This window comes from Bubalus bubalis, chromosome 2, assembly GCF_019923935.1.
Source record: "Bubalus bubalis isolate 160015118507 breed Murrah chromosome 2, NDDB_SH_1, whole genome shotgun sequence".
Lineage (NCBI taxonomy): Eukaryota > Metazoa > Chordata > Mammalia > Artiodactyla > Bovidae > Bubalus > Bubalus bubalis.
In genome coordinates this window covers 102,469,004-102,478,681 of record NC_059158.1, presented here as the reverse complement: position 1 = coordinate 102,478,681, position 9,678 = coordinate 102,469,004, and positions in this window count along the sequence as shown.

Here is a 9,678-nt window from a genome sequence, read left to right as displayed (position 1 = left end):
CATGACTGAATGACTAACACACACATACATTCAATAAAAATTAAGTTTCTATATCCCATAGCTCTCCTATTCTCTTGTCTTCTCAGGATTGCCATCATCTGATGTAGACCAGTAAACCTGTGGTAGATATTTATTCATCATGGCAAAGTATGAAAAATATGTATGCAAAATATTAGCTGTTGCTCCCCTTCACATTTTAATCCAATAGTAGCAATGCCTGTTTCATCATCTTTTGTAGAGTTTAGAATGGAAAGCAGGATTAAACGTTCACTGCTAATTTTACCCTGACCCTCATTCTTTCTGGCATTTATACTATCTTGTCTATATTCACCCTTATAGATAAACATTTGGGTTGCAGTCTTAGAAATTTAGGTTTCTGTGTCTGTATTCACCCTGCTCATTAATTTCTAGTGTAACTAAGTGTACACTACAAAAATATACAATGAATACGATACATAAATAAAAGTGTAACTAATAAAATAATATTTAACATGAATGTTAAAACATCTACATTTTATCAAAAATATCTTTATGTCAAACTAGACAAAGACATTGGCAAAATTAATCTACAGACCAATATCTCTCATGAACAAAGATAGGAAAAAAAATAAAAATTTCAGTTTGCTAAAATTTTCTAAATTTGCTAGTGAAATCCATTTGTATGCTAGTCCATCTAAATATGGTATATATAATACACCATGGACAAGTACAGTTTGTCTAATAAATGTGAGGATATCATAATATTTGAAAGGTCAATCATGTAATTCACCAAATAAAGAGAATAATGGGGAAAATAATGCAGTCATCTCAATAAAAATGCTGCTATTTTCTATCCATTCATTATAAAAGATCAGAAAACCAGCAATGCAAGAAAATCCCTCAATCTAAAAGAGGCTATCTATGAAGACAAAATGAAACAGAAAACAAATGACAACAGAAACAAAATTTGAGCTCGTATCATTGAATACATTCCTTTTATTATCAGGAACAAGGCAAGGATACTGTCATCATTTCTGTTCTACAACCTAGGGAATGTCCTGATGATTACAAGTTGACAAGAAAAAGATGTAAATGACATGGAAAATAAAACATTTCTTTGCAGACTATGTGAGCAGGGATGTAAGAAAATCCTTAAAAAATCTACAAAACCTGCTAAAGAATGCATATAAGAGCTACTGGAGCTAGTAAGTAGATTTTGTACAATGGCAGGGTAAAAGGTTAACAATAGTAATCTATTGTTTTTCTATACACTATTAACTAACAAATGGAAATTAAATTATTAAAACTGTATCAAACCATTAAAACCAAAACTTAATGATAAATATGACATTTGTGATAGACCAATGCAGTCTGTACAGTTTCATGTCAATCCCAAAGAAAGGCAATGCCAAAGAATGCTCAAACTACCGCACCATTGCACACATCTCACATGCTAGTAAAGTAATGCTCAAAATTCTCTAAGCCAGGTTTCAGCAATACGTGAACCATGAACTTCCAGATGTTCAAGCTGGTTTTAGAAAAGGCAGAGGAACCAGAGGTCAAATTGCCAACATCAGCTGGATCATGGAAAAAGCAAGAGAGTTCCAGAAAAACATCTATTTCTGCTTTATCGACTATGCAAAAGCTTTTGACTGTGTGGATCACAATAAACTGTGGAAAATTCTGAAGGAGATGGGAATACCAGTCCACTTGACCTGCCTCTTGAGAAACCTGTATGCAGGTCAGGAAGCAACAGTTATAACTGGACATGGAACAACCAACTGGTTCTAAATAGGAAAAGGAGTACATCAAGGCTGTATATTGTCACCCTGCTTATTTAACTTCTATGCAGAGTACATCATGAGAAACGCTGGGCTGGAGGAAGCACAAGCTGGAATCGAGAGTGCCGGGAGAAATATCAATAACCTCAGATATGCAGATGACACCATCCTTACGGCAGAAAGTGAAGAGAAACTAAAGAGCCTCTTGATGAAAGTGAAAGAGGAGAGTGGAAAAGTTGGCTTAAAGCTCAATATTCAGAAAACCAAGATTATGACATCCGGTCCCATCACTTCATAGCAAATAGATGGGAAACAGTGGAAACAGTGGCTGACTTTATTTATTAGGGCTCCAAAATCACTGCAGATGGTGATTGCAGCCATGAAATTAAAAGACGCTTACTCCTTGGAAGGAAAGTTATGACCAACCAAGATAGCATATTAAAAAGCAGAGACATTATTTGTCAACAAAGATATGTCTAGTCAAGGCTATGGTTTTTCCAGTGGTCATGTATGGTTGTGAGAGGTGGACTATAAAGAAAGCTGAGCGCCAAAGAATTGATGCTTTTGAACTGTGGTGTCGGAGAAGACTCTTGAGAGTCCCTTGAACTGCAAGGAGATCCAACCAGTCCATTCTGAAGGAGATCATCCCTGGGATTTCTTTGGAAGGAATGATGCTGAAGCTGAAACTCCAGTACTTTGGCCACCTCATGTGAAGAGCTGACTCATTGGAAAAGACTCTGAAGCTGGGAGGGCAGGTGGAGAAGGGGATGCCAGACAATGAGATGGCTGGATGGCATCACTGACTCGATGGACGTGAGTCTGAGTGAATTCCAGGAGTTTGTGATGGACAGGGAGGCCTGGCGTGCTGCGATTCATGGGGTCGCAAAGAGTCGGACACGACTGAGTGACTGAACTGAACTGAACAGAGAAGAACACCGAGTTAATGAAGATAATGGTGACCTTCTTCAAAAGATCCCATGCATGTACTGCTACACTCAGTGCTCCCAACCCTGCAGCAGGCCACCACCAACCCACGCCTCTGCTGGAGACTCCTGGACACTCACAGGAAAGTCTGGGTCAGTCTCTTTTGGGGTCACTGCTCCTTTCTCCTGGGTTCTGGTGCACAGGGTTCTGTTTGTGCCCTCTAAGAGTCTATTTTCCAGTCCTATGTAAGTTCTGGCAGTTCTATGGTGGGGTTAATGGTGACCCCTCCAAGAGCGTATGCCATACCAAGGCTGCTGCCCCAGAGCTCCTGTCCCTTGGCAGTGCCCTGCTGACCCATACCTCCACAGGAGACACTCAAACACAGTTCTCTCAGTCTCTGTGGTGTCCCTGGGTCCTGGTGCACACAAGGTTATTTTGAGCCCTCTGAGCATTTCTGGTGGGAATAGGGTTTGATTCTAAACCTGAATTCACCCCTCCTACCATCTTACTGGGGGTTCTTTGCCCTTGGACGTGGTATATCTGCTGAAGCCACTCCAGCACCTACCATCCTACTGGGGTTTCTCTGACCTTGGACCTGGGATATCTCCTCATGGCTGCACAGCCACTCCAGCATTGATGGATGGCAGGATCAAATAAGATTTCAGCATTTAACAGGTGATGGCAAGAGTGAACATTGACATTTTAGGAATCAGCAAACTAAAATGGACTGGAATGGGTGAATGTAACTCAGATGACTAATATATCTACTACTGTGGACAGGAATCCCTTAGAAGAAATGGAGTAGCCATCATAGTCTACAAAAGAGTCCAAAATGCAGTACTTGGATGAAATCTCAAAAACACAGAATGATCTCTGTTCATTTCCAAGGCAAACCATTCAATATCACGGTAATCCAAGTCTATGCCCTGACAAGTAACGCTGAAGAAGCTGAATTTGAACGTTTCTATGAAGAACTACAAGAACTCCTAGAACTAACACCCAAAAAAGATGTCCTTTTCATTATAGGGAACTGGAATGCAAAAGTAGGAAGTCAAGAAACACCTGGAATAACAGGCAAATTTGGCCTTGGAGTACAGAATGGAACAGGGCAAAGCTAACAGAGTTTGGCCAAGAGAACGTACTGGTCATTGCAAACACCCTCTTCCAACAAAACAAGAGAAGACTCTACATGTGGACATCACTAGATGGTCAACACTAAAATAAGATTGATTATATTCTTTGCAGCCAAAGATAGAGAAGCTGTATACAGTCAACAAAAATAAGACCAGGAGCTGACTGTGGCTCAGATCATGAATTCCTTATTGCCAAATTCAGACTTAAATTGAAGAAAGTAGGGAAAACCACTAGACCATTCAGGTATGACCTAAATCAAATCCCTTATGATTATACAGTGGAAGTGAGAAATAGATTTAAGGGATTAGATTTCATAGATAGAGTGCCTGATGAACTATGGACAGAGGTTCATGATAGCATACAGGAGACAGAGATCAAGACCATCTCCAAGAAAAAGAAATGCAAAAAAGCAAAGAGGCTGTCTGAGGAGGCCTTACAAATAGCTGTGAAAAGAAGAGAAGTGAAAAGCAGAGGAGAAAAGGAAAGATATACCCATTTGAATGCAGAGTTCCAAAGAATAGCAAGAAGAGTTAAGAAGGCCTTCCTCACTGATCAATGCAAAGAAATAGAGGAAAACAGTAGAATGGGAAAGACTAGAGATCTGTTAAAGAAAATTAGACATACCAAGGGAACATTTCATGCAAACATGGGCTCAATAAAGGACATAAATGGTATGGACCTAAGAGAAGCAGAAGATATTAAGAAGAGGTGGCAAGAATACACAGAAGAACTGTACAAAAAAAAGATCTTCATGACCCAGATAGTCACAGTGGTGTGATCACTCACTAGAGTCAGACATCCTGGAATGTGAAGTCAAGTTGGCCTTAGGAAGCATGACTACAAACAAGGCTTGTGGAGGTGATGGAATTTCAGTTGAGCTATTTCAAATCCTAAAAGATGATGCTGTGAAAGGGCTGCACTCAATATGCCAGCAAATCTGGAAAACTCAGCAGTGGCCACAGGACTGGAAAAGTCAGTTTTTATTCCAATCCCAAAGAAAGGAAATGCCAAAGAATGCTCAAACTATCACACAATTGCACTCATCTCACATGCTAGTAAAGTAATACTCAAAATTCTCCAAGCCAGGCTTCAACAGTATGTGAGCTGTGAACTTCCAGATGTTCAAGCTGGTTTTATTAAAGGTAGTGGATCCAGAGATCAAATTGCCATCATCCACTGGATCATCGAAAAAGCAAGAGCGTTCCAGAGAAACATCTATTTCTGTTTTATTGACTATGCCAAAGCCTTTGATCTGTGTGGATCACCACAAACTGTGGAAAATTCCTAAAGAAATGGGAATACCAGACCACCTGAGCTGCTTCTTGAGAAATCTGTATGCAGGTCATGAAGCAACAGTTAGAACTGGACATGAAACAACAGACTGGTTCCAAATAGGGAAAGGAGTACGTCAAAGCCGCATTTTGTCACAGTGCTTATTTAACTTATATGCAGAGTACACCATGAGAAACGCTGGGCTGGAGTAAGCACAAGCTGAAATCATGATTGCCAGGAGAAATATCAATAACCTCAGATATGAAGATGGCACCACCCTTATTGCAGAAAGCAAAGAAGAACTAAAGAGCCTCTTGATGAAAGTGAAAGTGGAGAGTGAAAAAGTTGGCTTAAAGCTGAACATTCAGAAAACTAAGATCATGGCATCCGGTCCCATCACTTAATGACAAATAGATGGAGAAACAGTGGAAACAGTGAGAGACTATTTTTGGGGGCTCCAAAATCACTACAGATGGTGACTGCAGTCATGAAATTAAAAGACGCTTACTCCTTGGATGAAAAGTTATGACCAACCTAGACAGCATATTAAAAAGCAGAGACATTACTTTGCCAACAAAAGTCTGTCTAGTCCAGGCTATGGTTTTTCCAGTGGTCATGTATGGATGTGAGAGGTGGACTATTAAGTAAGCTGAATGCCAAAGCTGAGTGCCTTTGAACTGTGGTGTTGGAGAAGACTCTTAAGATTCCCTTGAACTGCCAGGCAATCAGACCAGTCCATCCTAAAGGAAATCAGTCCTGAATATTCATTGGAAGTTCTGATGTTGAAGCTGAAACTCCAATACTTTGAAGAGCTGACTCATTTGAAATGACTCTGATGCTGGGAAAGATTGAGGGCAGGAGGAGAAGGGGACAGGAGATGATGAGATGGTTGGATGGCATCACTAACTCAATGGACATGAGTTTGAGTAAACTCTAGGAGTTGCTGATGGACAGTGAGGATTGGCGTGCTGCAGTGCATGGGGTCACAAAGAGTTGGACATGACTGAGCAACTGAAGTGATTGACCTACTAAGCATTTTATTTTGTATTTTATCTTACAAAACACAAATTTTAGTTATTATATTCTAAACTTGCATCACTTCATGGGAAATAGATGGGGAAACAGTGTCAGACTTTATTTTTTGGGCTCCAAAATCATTGCAGATAGTGATTGCAGCCATGAAATTAAAAGACGCTTACTCCTTGGAAGGAAAGTTATGACCAACCTAGATAGCGTATTCAAAAGCAGAGACATTACTTTGTGAACAAAGGTCCATCGAGTCAAGGCTATGGTTTTTCCTGTGGTCATGTATGGATGTGAGAGTTGGACTGTGAAGAAAGCTGAGCGCCCAAGAATTGATGCTTTTGAACTGTGGTGTTGGAGAAGACTCTTGAGAGTCCCTTGGACTGCAAGGAGATCCAACCAGTCCACTCTGAAGGAGATAAACCCTGGGATTTCTTTGGAAGGAATGATGCTAAAGCTGAAACTCCAGTACTTTGGCCACCTCATGCGAAGAGCTGACTCATTGGAAAAGACTCTGATGCTGGGAGGGCAGGAGGATAAGGGGACGCCAGAGGATGAGATGGCTGGATGGCCTCACTGACTGGATGGACTTGAGTCTGAGTGAACTCCGGGAGTTTGTGATGGACAGGGAGGCCTGGTGTGCTGGGATTCATGGGGTCGAAAAGAGTCGAACACGACTGAGCGACTGAACTGAACTGAACTGAAACTTGCTGTTTGTTAAATTATAGACCCAGAATTATATATCAAGAGATGAGCAACACGTTTGCAGAAGCTTTACATATTGAACTGTGCAGATGGTATAAGATCACTAATAATGTAAAACCACATATAAGTAATAAAATTGTCATTATAAGTAGGTATCCTTGATTTGAGATGGAAAATGTATTAATGGCTGTTAAATGAGGTATAGTATAAAAAGATTTTTATTATGAAAGGTGTTTAAATGATATAAGGGATAAATATGACAACAACATCATAGTCATGGGCCTCTGATTTATAAGGCTTTTATTTTTATAAGATAACTTTGTTCAACAGCAGATGTGTTTCTTAAAAGAATTTTCCTTTGTGGGTAGAAAAAACAACTTGTTAGTAAATAAACAATAGAGGATATTCAACAAGTGACTGAAGGATTGGAGCTGCCATTTTCCAAGCAAAAATCTCCATTTTATTTTCAAGATGTATCACTGTATACTGAGAGTACAGGAATAATTCCTACTTTGAGTTTGGATATTTTTGGAAATGCACTTAAAAAATTCTTTTCAATTTAGTAGTTTCTGATAATGATAGAGATGCTTATGTAGATTTATGGTTGTACTGTAACTATATATTTATAAAACTATTTTAATTTTAGAGTTTAAAATTGTTGTCATCGCTAAGTTGTGTCTGACTCTTTTGTGACCCCATGGACTGTAGCTCACCATGCTCCTCTGTCCGTGGGATTTCCCAGGTAAGAATACTGCAGTGGGTTCCCACTTCCTTCTTCAGGGGATCTTACTAATGCATGCATCAAATCTGTGTTTCCAGGATTTTCAGGACGATTCTTTATCACTAAGCCAGCAAGGAAACCCTTAAAATGGTTGTAGTTGTTCAGTCGCTAGTCATGTTTGAGTCTTTGGGACTCCATGGACTGCAGCACACCAGCCTCTTTTCTCCTACACTGTCTGCCAGAGTTTGCTCAAATTCCTGTCCATTGAGTCAGTGATACTATCCAACCATCTCATCCTCTGGTTCTCCCTTTTCCTTTTGCCTTCAATCTTTCCCAGAATCAGGGTCTTTTCCATTGAATCATCTCTTCCCATATGGAGGCCAGATTATTGCAGCTTCCACTTTAGCATCAGTCCTTCCAATGAATATTCAGAGTTGATTTTCTTCAGGATTGGCTGGTTTGGTTTCCTCTCAGTCCAAGGGACTCTCAAGTGTTTTCTCCAGCACCACAATATGAAAGCATCAATTTGTCAGTGCTCAGCCTTCTTTGTGATCCAGCTGTCACATCCATACAGGACTATTAGAAAAACCATAGCTTTGACTATATGGACCTTTGTTGGCAAAGTGATGTTTCTGCTTTTTAATACACTGTCTAGGTTTCTCATAGCTTTACTTCCAAGAAGAAAGCTTCTTTAAATTTCATGGCTGCAGTCACTGTCTGCAGTGATTTTGGAGCCCAAGAAAATAAAGTCTGTCACTGCTTCACTTTTTCCCCTTATATTGTCATGAAGAGATGGGACGGGATTCCATGACCCTAGTATTTTGAATGTTGAGTTCAAAGTCATCTTTTTCACTCTCCTCTTTTACCCTAATCAAGAGGCTCTTTAGTTCCTACTCACTCTCTGCCATTAGAATAGCATCATCTGCATATCTGAGGTTATTGATACCTCTCCCAGCAATCTGGATTCCAGATTGTGATTCATCCAGCCTGGCATTTCGCATAATGTACTCTGCATATAAGTTAAATAAACAGGGTGACAATATACAGCCGTGTCATACTCCTTTCCCAATTTTGAAGCAGTCCATTTTTCTATTTTGGTTCTAACTGTTGCTTCTTGACTTGCATACAGTTTTCTCAGGAGGCAGGTGAAGTGATCTGGTACTCCTATATCTTTAAGAATTTTCCACAGCTTGTTGTGATCCACCCAGTTAAAGGCTTTAGTGTAGTCAATGAAGAAGTAGATGTTTTTCTGGAATTCCCTTGGTTTCTCCATGATCCAAGGAATGTTGGCAATTTGATCTCTGGTTTGTCTGCCTTTTCTAAACCCAGCTTGAACATCTGGAAGTTCTTGGCACTGCTGAAAGATAGCTTAAAGGATTTTGAGTATGACCTTTCTAGCATGTGAAATGATCACAATTGTATGGTAGTTTGAACATTCCGTGGCATTGCCTTTCTTTGGGATTGGAATAAAAACTGACCTTTTCCAATCTTATGGCCACTGCTGAGTTTTCCAAATTTTCTGACATAATCAGTGGAGCACTTTAACAGCATCATCTAAATAGCTCAGCTGGAATTTCATCTCCTCCACTAGCTTTGTTTGTAGCAGTGCATCTTAGGCCCACTTGACTTTACAGTCCAGGATGTCTGGCTGTAGGTGAGTGTCCATACCATCATGTTTATCCAGGTCATTAAGACCTTTTTGTATAGTTCTTCTATGTATTCTTGCCACCTCTTCCTAATCTCTTCTGCTCCTGTTAGGTCCTTACTTGTCCATCCTGCATGAAGTGTTCCCTTGATATCTCCAGTTTTCTTGAAGAGATCTGTAGTCATCCCTTTTCTATTGTTTTCCTTTACTTCTTTGCATTGTTCACTTAAGAAGGCCTTCTTATCTCTCCTTGCTATTCTCTGGAACTCTGCATTCAGTTGGGCATATCTTTCCTTTTCTCCTTTGCCTTTCACTTCTCTTCTTTTCTCAGCTATTTGTAAAGCCTCCTCAGACATCCGCTTTTCCTTCTTGCATTTCTTTTTCTTGGGGATGGTTTTGATCACCACCTCATGTACCATGTTACTAATCTCTGTCCATAATTCTTCAGGCACTGTGTCTACCAGATCTAATCCCTTCAATCTAGTAGTCACTTC